The sequence below is a fragment of the Hylobates moloch genome, unplaced genomic scaffold (assembly GCF_009828535.3).
Source record: "Hylobates moloch isolate HMO894 unplaced genomic scaffold, HMol_V3 SCAFFOLD_21, whole genome shotgun sequence".
In the NCBI taxonomy this organism is placed as follows: domain Eukaryota; kingdom Metazoa; phylum Chordata; class Mammalia; order Primates; family Hylobatidae; genus Hylobates; species Hylobates moloch.
Window position 1 is genome coordinate 54,413,887 of NW_026652296.1, and position 10,165 is coordinate 54,424,051.

Here is a 10,165-nt window from a genome sequence, read left to right on the forward strand (position 1 = left end):
GGAGGCCGAGGCGGGCGGATCACGAGGTCAGGAGATCGAGACCACGGTGAAACCCCGTCTCTACTAAAAATACAAAAAAAATTAGCCGGGCGCGGTGGCGGGCGCCTGTAGTCCCAGCTACTCGGAGAGGCTGAGGCAGGAGAATGGCGGGAACCCGGGAGGCGGAGCTTGCAGTGAGCCGAGATCGCGCCACCGCACTCCAGCCTGGGTGAGAGCGCGAGACTCCGTCTCAAAAAAAAAAAGAACATCTAAATCTGGCCTGAAAGAGGTAAACAGTTATTGCCAGTGTACCCTATGTAGACTTCACCATGAAATAATTTTGTGCCTTCTTTTTCAGACAATATATGTTCCTCAGAAGTTATCCGGTCAAAAGCCTCTGCAGAGGAAATTATTTTTCCTTTTACTCTCTTATCAAGTATTTCTTCCAAGCGGCAAAAAGCACAAGATCACATCTAGGAAAGCAGTTAACCTCTAAAAAATGGTGATATAAACTACTGTGTGTGTGCCTATAAATGCTCACTTTCTTAAAAAAAAGTTAAGAAATAGTTTTATTAATCTGGAGAAGAAAAAGCTGAGAAGCAATGCCACTCTTAGCTTTCTTGAGAAAGGATCTTGACATGCAGGGGAAGGAAGAGGTAGAATCTAGCCTCTTATTCCATTATTAGGCAGATCTACAGCTAGCTACAAAGGCTGTCTCCCAAGAGTCAAATGTTAGCTATATGTGAGGAAGAACTTTCTAACATCTACAACTACACAATCCTGTAATGCTCTGTTTGGGAAAATGATAAGACTCTGCTGGAGTGTTCAGTCAAAGCCAAATAGCCATCCTAAAGCTGTGGTAGAAGACATGGGGAAGAATCTAGAGCTTCTCATTCAAAACAAGGCAAGATGCAAAGTGCCTGGCAAAAGTTGGTAGGCTTCCTTCATGTAATGATAGCCCAAAAATAGGAAACGCTAAACCAAAATGTGAGGTGAGTGAAATAGAACTGAAATCCATCCCTCATCTCTACCAGCAGTATTCCTTTGTAAACAATACAAAGCCCATATTTTTGTGACTCAAACATTTTCTGGATGCTTCATTTGGAAGGATCCCAGATAAAGAAGCATGAATATGAGTAGGCCAACAGCAATCAAAGCACCTGATGTTTACATTGTAGAGTAACACATTTTCAAGAAAGAAACTCGTCAGTTAAGATCCCTTGTGATTTGTAATTTGTGACCGTTCAAACACAGCTTTGTCTATGTCCCTACAGTTTATTTTCCCATTATCGATAGAAAATAGGTTAATAAAATTAATGTAAACAAGAATGAATGTAGAGGGTGTTTCAATTTACTTGAGAACAAATTGTTTTCAAACAGATTTACAACAACCCAACTGCATACAAACAGTGTGTTAATTGTAAATGAGTCTTATCTATCCATTCAACTAGGTCTAGCAGGGTGTTTATTTGCAGTATCTCAGTAGCCCCCTTACTATTACTTTATATTATACATCACTGAAAATAATAGAACTGCATTTTCTCTTAAAATGCCTAAGGTGTATTTCTTCTGTAATATACTTTTTGATTAAAATCATTCAAAAGAAAATTAACAGACTCACCTGAAGACATATTCAAATATTTCTAATTGTGCTACTTTTGTAATAGGAGCACAGAATGGGTTATTAATCAACCTCAAAAAGTTATAAAATAAATCTAAATTCTCTATACAAGTGTATGTGAGAGTGGGAGTGTGTGAATATATGTATACATGTGTGTTTTTGTGTGTGTACCTAACAGGACTGCTGTGTTGCCATTCATCTGCCAAATATTAATCAAATCCCTTTGTATGTTAAGCACTTCAAGGTATTTGGATACTCCATTGAAAACAAACCAACGAAACAAAAATTCCAGTACTTAAAGAATTTATATTCTAATTGGAGGAGACAGTAAACAGTAATCATAATTAACAGGTAAGTGCTTTTGAATGTGGAAAATGAAGAGGTTAGGAGTCTGGTTGGGGACGGGTTCTAATTGTAAAATGTGTGGGCCAGGTAGACTTAATTAAGAAGGCAGCATTTGAACAAAGATGGAAAGATGGGAAGAAAGTCTATCATCTGCATATTTGGAGAAAGAGCAGTCCGGGAAGAGCACATAGGCAATGCAAAGACCCGAGTGTATTCAAGACATAACAAGGAAGCTAGTTTCTTAGTTTGAATGAGTAAAAGGAGAACAGGAGGAAACAAGGTCAGAAGTCAAGTGGTCAGATGATACAGGGCCCTGGAGATGGTGGTAGGACATTGGCTTTTCTCTGACATCGACGGGTGAAGAGCCTGACTATCAGGCTGGAAATCAGCATGTGAATAAGCGATCATCATTTAGTTATTATTATTATTATCATCAACTATTCTATAGGGTCTCCAAGGCAGGATCATTACCCTACTTGACACACGAGTAAGTGGAAATGAAATTTTTGTGACTTGCCAGAATTGGAAATGTCAGCTATCGGCAAAACCAAAGTCATAGCCTGATTTCTTAGAATGCGCTTTCTTTAGGTGGTAATATAAATAGTTTCCCACCTTCTCAATAATATGACAAGTCGTTGGTCTTAGAGTATGTGTGAAGTGAGAACAGGCCTCATGGATGGCTGGAGTGGCATCTCAGGAAACTGCAAGCAATTCAGATTCCAAGTGGGATGGGAGGCACTAGGTTTCCAGAAAATGCTCATACACTTGCTTTCAGAGGAACACGAAGGGTTAATTTTTTACAGTTCCCCCCACTAAGGCTGTGCCTGTAAGCGTATCCTCCCACTTTTGGATTTATTTGCCTTGGTGCACTGTGATGTCTAAGGCCTAACTGAATTATTGTCTGTAAGGTAGTTCTGTACTCAGAGTAGACTACAGGGGGAGCTCATCCTACTAATTTATGGCTTGCCTCATGCACAACCTGCAAAGGATGTTCTTCTAAGGGTCTACATTCCTATGGAGCAGATGTTTCCTCAAGAACACTCACTCCCAGCTGAGCTTTCCCCAAATAACCTTGCTCCTTGGACCTGAAAGACAGCTTGAGTCCCTCATTGTACATATGACAAGCCCAAGCATGCCTGCTCTGCCATATAGTATCTATCATGATGCTAGTCCTGAAATTACACACAGGCAATTACAGGGGGACAATGTCCCATCTCTGAGATGGAATCTGCAAAGATATAGGACTCCTCCCCAACCAGGTGGCAGTCAATGCCGGTGAATCCCTCTGACTACAGCAGCTGCCAGCTTAACAAACAAACAAACAAAAAGAAAAGAAAAGAAAAGAAAAAACCAGTGATATCTCTCTTTCTTTCATGTTGGCAAACAACCCCATCATCTCCTCCTAGCTTTCTGATATCCCACTTAATGGGTCAAATTAGTTGGCTCTTGCTAAGTCTTCTAGTAAAAAATTATTTTTTGCCACTTGCTTTCAGAGTTGTTTTAAGAGGCCCATAGGGGCAGGCAAGTCAGAAAACGAGAACTCTTTAACAAACAAGGGCAAACCCCCCTGTCCCTGATGTAGCGGAAAAGACCTACAGGCTATTAAAAGGACCTCCCTCTGATTAATAAGAGTATCGACCTCTGGTCTAAATCAATTTTTGTGGAAGAAAGAAAATGGACTCTTGGAGAGGTAGGACAGAGTGGTAAAGCACTTTAAAAAAAAAAATAGCAGTAATTTCCCTTCTGCATACACTGTGTACACTGGCATGCCACCCTTCCTAGTGATCTGCAGAGATTCCGACCTGGGGTTTTCCATTCTATTGCACTCGCTGTTGCCACCTGCTGGTGACATATCATGACTGACATACAGTACACAGTTGGGGGAGGAATTTTTATGGGAAGCACAAATTGCAAACTTAAGGCCACATCAAAAGTCTTCATTCCCTGGGGACTCCGTCTTTCTGGAGATGGGAAAAGATGTGTCCAGAAAGCAAAAGGAGAGGATGCTACTTATACTTTCCCTTCAAGAAGTTCAATATGTTTCAGTCCTATTATTCCACCAATACAAGAGATTCCTTTACTATCTTTCTATGGGGCATGTTGGTCATGTATCCTCATGACCACTACAGATGTGCTATCTTAATCGTGTATGTTGAAGATTAAATGTTTTCAGTGTAATAGAACTTGACCTCAAATAGAAGATTGCTTTTAGTTTTCCTTAAGCAAACACGGAAGGCAAAAGATAAACCCCCCTGCCTGTTTCAAGGTGCCTGGAGCTGAGAGGTTGCAGCACATCCCATCATTTATGAAAGAGCTCTCAAAAGTATACGGCCCTATGTTCCCAGAAAACCTCAAGGTAAGCAAGTTGTTTGAAGTAAAGCAAGTCTATTTTTTAAAGGCCCATGTCGAGCTGTAATTTGCTGAGGAATATAAAATGAAAATAATTTCCTTAGATTTCTCCACACTCATAAATAGCCAATACCATAGTGCATGTTTCCTTGGAAAATCAGACACATTCAAAGCCACTGTGCATAGCTATACATGTTTAACTTGTAAATTTATTGTGATAGAATAGGAAGGTTTAAAATGAAAATATACCAAATATCAGGAAGTTCAAGAGTTAAGGTCCCCACAGCAACCTTAACACACACTCACGGTGTGTAAATGTCACATCATAAAGAAGTTTAAGAAATATTCTTCAGTAGTAATGTCTAGTATTGAATATTCCCAGTATGGACAACTTAACCCCTATATGTATTCCCATTTTGAGTTTTAATTTTTAAAGGGAGCTGTGTTTTAATGTAGATATTCATATTTCATTCATTCATTTCATTCATTCATGCCCTGGCTCTTGTCTCTTCTCAATAAATTTGATTTAGATTACCCCATCCAGTTCCACAGCTTTAAATGCTACCTATATTTTAGGTATTCTCTCTCTCTCTCTTTTTTTTTTTTATTTTAGAAGCAGAGTCTCACTTTGTAGCCCAGGGTAGAGTGTAGTGATGCGATCACAGCTCATTTCAGCTCCGAACTTCCGGGCTCAAGCAATTCTTCCACCTCAGCCTCCCTAGTAATTAGGACAACAAGCACTTGCCACCACACCTATTTATTTTTATTTTTATTTTTTGTAGAGACAGGGTGTTGCAATACTTTCCAGGCTGGCCTTGAACTCCTAGCCTCAAGCAATCTGCCTCACTTGGCTGCCAAAAGTGCTAGGATTATAGGCATGAGCCACTACACCTGGCTGTAGAGATTATTAAATCTATTTCTCCATTCCTAACTTATCCCCGTAATTTTGGAATCATAGCCAGTTGCCAACTGTCATCTCTATTGAATAAAGGGTCTACTTCTGGGGCCACTTGTGTAGTTGTTGGCAGGCCTCCATTTCTTGCTGGCTGCTGATCCTTGCCACATGGGCCTTTCCTTAAGGTAGCTCAAAACTTAGGAGCTTGCTTCTTTCAGAGCAAGAGATCCAAGAAAGACAGAGACCAAGATGGAAGTCATAGCCTTTATAACCTAGTCTCAGAGGCAGCAGACCATCACTTCTGCCGTATTCTATTGGTTACGTTGAGACTAACCCTGGTAAAATGCAGAAGACTTCCAAAGGGTGTAAATACCAAAAGGAGAGAATCACTGAAGGCAAATACGGAAGTTAGCTATCATAGAATCGTAGCTCCACTCTTCACCCTCTATTGCCTAGATACCTGAAATTGCCTTCTATTCCATCTTTCTGCTTCTCTCCTTGCCATCTATTAACCACTCAGCAGCCAGAACGATCTTTTTTAAAACATAAGTTATTCTTGTACTTAAAACCTGCAATGGCTCCCCATTGTACTGAAAATAAGATCCAATCTCTTAATCTGGTTCCTGCCCGGCTGTCAACCTCATGTTCCCTCACTGCCAACACTGTGGGTATACGTCTGTTCCTCCAGCAAACCAGATCGTGTTCATTTTCCTTTGAAAGATTTAGGTCACAGCTTAAATGTGAAGTCTAGGCCGGGCGCGGTGGCTCACGCTTGTAATCCCAGCACTTTGGGAGGCCAAGGCGGGCGGATCACGAGGTCAGGAGATCGAGACCACGGTGAAACCCCGTCTCGACTAAAAATACAAAAAAAAAAAAAAATTAAAAAAAAAAATAGCCGGGCGTGATGGCGGGCGCCTGTAGTCCCAGCTACTCGGAGAGGCTGAGGCAGGAGAATGGTGTGAACCCGGGAGGTGGAGCTTGCAGTGAGCCGAGATTGTGCCACTGCACTCCAGCCTGGGCGGCAGAGCGAGACTCCGTCTCAAAAAATAAAAAAAAAGAAGAAGGGCCTGTGCCTTGAAGTTGGAATTTAATACAACGGTTATTCAGCTTTATGACAGCTTTTCCTATTCCTTACCACCAGTCTTGATCAATATTCAATGTCCGTATAGTGTCTTGCACATTCAACTGGTCTCCCTATTTGCACACTTCCTCTACACACCCCTGACTTGTCTCCCCCTAACAGGCAGGGTAAGCCCTCTACAATGTAGGTCAGATTACATCATTCCTCTGCCCTGATTTTCTCATGATTTCACATGTCAGGGTTAAAGCTGAAGTCCTTACAATGGCTTACAAGGTTCTCTAAAATATTGCCCCCCTTTTTACTCTGATCTCATTGCTTATGACCCTTCTACCTGCTTGCTTCTCTTGGATAAATTAGCCTCCTTTCTGTTTTTCAAAGAAGTCAAGTATTCTCCTACCTCAGGCCTTTTGCACATGCTGATTCCTCTGCTTGAAAAACTTTCTCCAGCTACCTGCATGACTTGTACATCATGTCATGTCTCAACAGAAACATTATATTACAGATGAGACTTCTGTTGTACATCATATATAAAATAGCAACAGCTCCACCCCTACACACATAGCACCTCCTCCGCAGCCTTTTAATTTTGGCTTTTTTTTTTTTTTTTTTTTCCAAAAAACACTTATTACAAATGATACAGTTTCAGTATTTGTTCCCACCAAATCTAATGTGAAAACGTGACTCCCCAACGTTAGAGGTGGGGCCTGCTGGGAGGTGTTTGTTAGCGGGGAAGATCCCTCATAAGTAGCTTGGTGCCCCTCCCACAGTAATGGAGGGTTACTCTGTTCCTTACAATGAGATCTGATCACTAAAAAGCATCCTGGCACCTCATCCCCTCTCTTGTGCTCCCTCTCTTGCCATGAGCTGTCTGGTCCTGCTTTGCCTTCCACTATGACTGAAAGCTTCCTGAGCTCACCAGAAGCAGATGCTGGCACCATGCTTCCTGTATAGCCTGCAGAACCATGAGCCAAATAAACTTCTTTTCATTATAAATCTCCCAGCCTCAGGTATTCCTTCATAGCAATGCAAAACGGACTAACACTACAACCTGATTCAGTATCAGTTATTTTTCTATTTGTTTATTGACTGTTCTCTTCCTCCCATTGTCATATAAGCTCCTTAAGAACAAGGACTTCGCTTGTTTTGTTCAATGTGTTTACAGAATTTAAGAAGCATACACACCATGCAACAGGTACTAAATGAATATCTGTTCAATGAATAAACAAATGAGTAACTTTATCATGGATAGTGAATTCACATCACTGCTCTCTGACTCAGTTTCCTCATTTATAAAGCAAAAGAATAAAAGTTAAGAGATCTCCATGTTTTTTCCTTGTTCTCTTATTCCACATAAATCAGAGCAAAGGCCAGATTCTAGCTCGAGAACCAAGGGAATGAGCATCGGTCCAGAACCAAAATGGGTTGTCTAGGCCTTCCACCCGCTGAGTTTCTGGGTGGCCCCAGAACACTCAACTGTGTTCTTTAAGTTCTCCACCTATTAAACAAGGTTAACATTTACCTACCACACAGGGAAGTAGGAAGCATTAATTAATGCCTGTAAAATACCCTGGTATTTCTCAATTAAAAGATTCAATTACAGTAAATTGTCACTATTAGATAAATTAAAATGATAATTCATACATGAAGCCCAGCTTTAAAAAATAAGAAACCCTCATGTACATTACAAACCAATCTACACAAAGCTCTACCCAGAAGAAAAGAAAAAGAGTTTTTCTAAGTTTTCATCATCTAACAAGAAACTCAGTTTCAAAGAAGTTGCATGCCAACTTTTACTAACCTAGAGTGTTCCCTGGTTGTTAAATCTAGTTCTGTATATGTGACTGAGATTACAGGTCAAAAGTTAGCATTAAAGAGAAAAAGAAGCACATTTTAGCACATTGCCTGCTTTATGTATCTTACCCTTAAAGACCAAAAGAAAAATAGATATTTCATTTTTATTTATTTATTTGAGACAGGGTCTTGCTCTGTTGCTCCAGCTGAAGTGTAGTGGTGCAATCATGACTTGCTGCAGCCTCGAACTTTTGGGCTCAAACAAACCTTCTGCCTCAGCCTCCTGAGTAGCTAGGTTTACGGGTGTATGCCACCGTACCCAGCTAATTTTTTATTTTTTATTTTTTATAGAGAGGAGGTCTGTCTATGTTGCTCAGCCTAGTCTTGAGCTCCTGGCCTCAAGCGATCCTCCCACCTTGGCCTCACAAAGTGCTAGGATTACAGCATGAGGCACCACGCCCAACCAAAGATACATATTTTAAAGCACAAAATATTACAAAGAAAGCATTAAAATTGCTAGTATTTGTAAAGACAACCAAGATTATTCAAGAAAAAGAATACAGAGAGCTATATTTTAAAATACTAACACTATGAAAGAGAACTGAAGCTTTATTAACAGAGCATCCTTAGTCAAGCTAAGACTCTTATTTAAATAATCTTATTAAAATATACTTTAAATCATTTTAAAATTCATTCTGCCCAAAGAAAAGGCTTGCCCACATCTTGGCTGCATTTTCAGCAAACTTTTTCAAAACAAATTTTTTTAGTACTATCAGTGAAAGACAAGGTCATGGCAATGCATCTCCTTCCTTCCCTCTCTCCCTTCATACTCTCTTTTTTCTTTCAAGAAGGTCCTTGGTCATGAAGGTCCTTAAAAAGGATCTACTTGGCTTGTCTTCCACAGGAAACCTGGGAGGCTGCTTCTTAAGGACCCAACTGGCCTCCTGGGATGATGGGGTTGATTGGTGATGCCCAGAGAAGACTAAGTTTAGGAGTCAGAACACACAAGGGTATGCCTGCTCAACAGGTAAGGAAAGTCGATTTGAGTGGAAAGCTAAACCAATTCACTTCTGTTTTCTTTAGACTTTACCCCCTTCCCACCAAATCTCCAGTTAACCCACTCTTGAGTCACTAAGGATGACACATGTAAAGACTTTTCTAAGTAGCTGAAAAGCCAATGTAAACCTTCAAAATCATTATCACATGCCAGATCTCCTTTTGGGGAGTGAATTTCACTGGTAACCAGATTTAAATTACGGTTTATCCTCCCAGAAAACAGCACATAAAAATAGAATTTTATGTACAATTTCAGGAGATTTAAAATACCTCTAAGAATCATAGGCTGGGTGTAGTGGCTCACACCTGTAATCCCAGCACTTTGGGAGGCTGAGGTGGGAGGATCATTTGAGATCAGGAGCTCAAGACCAGCCTGGCCAACATGGTGAAATCCCATCTCTACCAAAAAATAAAAAAATAAAAATTTAGCTGGGCATGGTGGTGCACGCCTGTAATCCCAGTTACTTGGGAGGCTGAGGCATGAGAATCACTTAAACCCAGGAGGCGGAGGTTACAGTGAGTGGAGATTGTGCCACTGCACTCCAGCTTGGGCGACAGAGACCCTGTCTCAAAAAAGAAAGAAATCATGAATCCCAGACACTGTGACTGGTGAGCACCAGATTAGGAAAACCTACTTGAGGAGTTCTACAAAGGGTCTCCAATGGTACCATGAATTCCTTGAAATTGTGGACATTTTCCTAGAAAAGTTTTGTTTAGCTTTCTTCATGATAGCAAGGGTGTCTGTGACCTGCTTGAGGTTATGAATATCTGAGCTCCTTGAAACCTTAATTTTGCTCCCCTTGCCAGAGTCTGATTTTCTTGAGGAGATTGGCATGTCTTCATCATCTTTTTTAATTTACTGGCACATGAAGTGTTTAATAAAGATTTGTGGGATGAATAAGTCAGTTAACCAATCAAAAAAGAAAAAACCCAAGCTGCTTCAATAAAATATTTGTTGCCATAAAATAGTAAAAAATAGAAAAGTCAAGCAGAAACATATATACACAGATAGATAGTCTCATGCATTTTATTCCTGGATATTTTCAGA

The 10,165-nt window shown here is 40.4% G+C and overlaps 1 long non-coding RNA gene across 1 annotated transcript; it reads left to right on the top strand.

The window, feature by feature from the left end:
• Positions 1-699: 699 nt before the first annotated feature.
• On the top strand, positions 700-4,279 carry LOC131382211 (uncharacterized). Its single transcript, XR_009211480.1, has 3 exons — positions 700-971; positions 1,836-1,951; positions 4,158-4,279. It is a non-coding gene; the product is annotated as an uncharacterized LOC131382211 (long non-coding RNA).
• Positions 4,280-10,165: the final 5,886 nt, after the last annotated feature.